This window comes from Balaenoptera borealis (assembly GCF_965194805.1).
Source record: "Balaenoptera borealis genome assembly, chromosome: 18".
In the NCBI taxonomy this organism is placed as follows: domain Eukaryota; kingdom Metazoa; phylum Chordata; class Mammalia; order Artiodactyla; family Balaenopteridae; genus Balaenoptera; species Balaenoptera borealis.
In genome coordinates this window covers 34,495,744-34,497,990 of record NC_138877.1, presented here as the reverse complement: position 1 = coordinate 34,497,990, position 2,247 = coordinate 34,495,744, and the positions used below count along the sequence as shown (strand labels likewise).

At 39.5% G+C, this 2,247-nt stretch overlaps 1 pseudogene across 1 annotated transcript; it reads right to left on the bottom strand.

Annotated features, from left to right (window-relative positions):
• Positions 1-1,200: 1,200 nt before the first annotated feature.
• Positions 1,201-1,936, bottom strand: LOC309615673 (ferritin heavy chain pseudogene; annotated as a pseudogene). The gene has a single exon. The product of its transcript is annotated as a ferritin heavy chain pseudogene (transcript).
• Positions 1,937-2,247: the final 311 nt, after the last annotated feature.

Genomic DNA, 2,247 nt, shown 5'->3' with positions numbered 1-2,247 from the left:
ACTGGAGATATTCTAAGTCACCTTCCTGAGAGTGCTTTAGAGAAATTGCTGATTAAACATAGAAAAGACTAAAAATATTTGCATCTATAAAGGAGATTGAGAAATGTACATATCTATTATAAATTAAATATATTTTTAGAATTATGGTTTTACTACTAGGCATTGATAAAAAGAATGTTTTAATTTTTTATAAACTTAACTATGATTCTGTAAAACCTCAGCAAGAACAAAAGTTTTAGTAATAGTTGATGGCTCCTAGAAGTTCAGAGGGTAATTATTAAAACGTATTTTAAACTTAAAATAGCTATTGAACTTTATATTTTAAGTAGTGTTATAAATTATAATCTGATATGACTTTTTTTTTTTTTTTTTTTTGCTTTAAACTAAATTCTTAACCTATGAGTGATGGTGGCTTTGACCAGAACAATCTCAAATAGGCTTGAGGTTGTTTTATAGGATGTCTAATTCCCACAGGGGCTCATTGTAATTTCAACACTACAGTATGAAGAGCTGCTGTCACTGCTGCGACCCTCTGGGGTACTTTATTTTAACTTGACCTCTTGTCAGAAGAAGTATTCCACTCTCTTTTTTTCTCTTTAATAATGTGAGGTTATGTCTAGGGTACGTTGGCCTAAGTAAAGCCAAAAGAATATGAGCAACAGCAGCTCTCATACATCTCTCATTTTGCTGAAGCTCTCACCTTTTCCACACCTTAAGTAATAACTGTTCTTATTCTCTTGTCCTACTTGACCACACTTAGTTATGTTAATAATCATTATTTATAAATTTCAAAAGATGTTTATAATGAAATTTTAAAGTTCTTAATATTTTCTTCTGCGGTTGTTTACCATACAAAAAGATAAACTGGTACCATGTGCAACTTGAATTAAATTAAGCGAAATAAGTTTTACTTAAAACCGTGATTTATAGCAGAGAGACTTTACTTGTGATAACCATAATCAGAGTGATAGCCATAATCAGATGCTAGGAAAAATATAGTGGATTTTTTTTGGGGGGGGGGGTACCAAATTACTTTATTTGAAGGAATTATACTAAGGAAAGGACTTGTAGATGTTTTGGTACAACTTACAGAAAAGGTAAAGGTAACCCAAACATGCATGCACTGCCTTGGTGACCAGGGAAGTCACTCCTGTGGCTACGGGAAGCCAGCCTAAGGCTTAGCTTTCATTATCACTATTTCCCATGGTGTGCTTGTCAAAGAGATAATGTGTCATGCCAGATTCGGGGGCCCCCATCATGCGCAAGTTGGTTACGTGGTCAATTTTTTAATGGATTTCGCCTGCTCATTCAGGTAATGAGTCTCAATGAAGTCACACAAATGGGGGTCATTTTTCTCAGTGGCCAATTTGTGCAGTTCCAGTAGTGACGGATTCACACTTTTTTCCAAGTGTAGCGCACATTCCATTGCATTCAGCCCATTCTCCCAGTCATCACGGTCTGGTTTCTTGATATCCTGAAGAAAGATTCGGCCACCCCGTTGGTTCTGCAACTTCATCAGTTTCCCAGCATGTTCTCTCGCCTCATGAGATTGGTGAAGAAAGTATTTGGCAAAGTTCTTCAATGCCACATCATCGCGGTCAAAATAGTACGACATGGACAGATAGACGTAGGAGGTGTAGAGCTCCAGGTTGATCTGGCGATTGATGGCGGCCTCCGAGTCCTGGTGGTAGTTCTGGCGCACCTGCGAGGGGGACACGGTCGTCATGGCGGGCGGCTGAGGTGAGGCGGTGGCGGTGGCTGCGCGGCGCTGTAATGGCGGCGGGGACCTTGGGGGCGGTTGGAGGGCGCTGTGAGGTGGTGGCGAGGGCTGGCTCTGAGCGGCCGGCTGGAGCGGGGGATGAGCGCCGGGTTCCGTCCAAGCACTGTTGAAGCAGGAAACCGCGGCGACTCTCCGCGAGGACTGTCGTGGATTATTTTTTATTACAATGAAAAACGTATTAAATATCTGCTACTTATGATTCTACAGAGCTCTATGAAAATGATGAAAGAAATCACATATGCAACCCATAGCTTCAAACAGTTTACTTTGTGGTGACAACATGAATATGAAATGTCAATGAAGAATATAAGAGAACACAATTAACTGCTAAATTATCTGATACAGACAATATAAATATTGATTGAAAAGGTTTAAATCAATTCAATGTAACTGTAGTCCAGATGAGATTTGAGGCAAGCTTTGGAAGATGGATAGGATTAGAATAGACAAATGGAAAGAAAAGGACA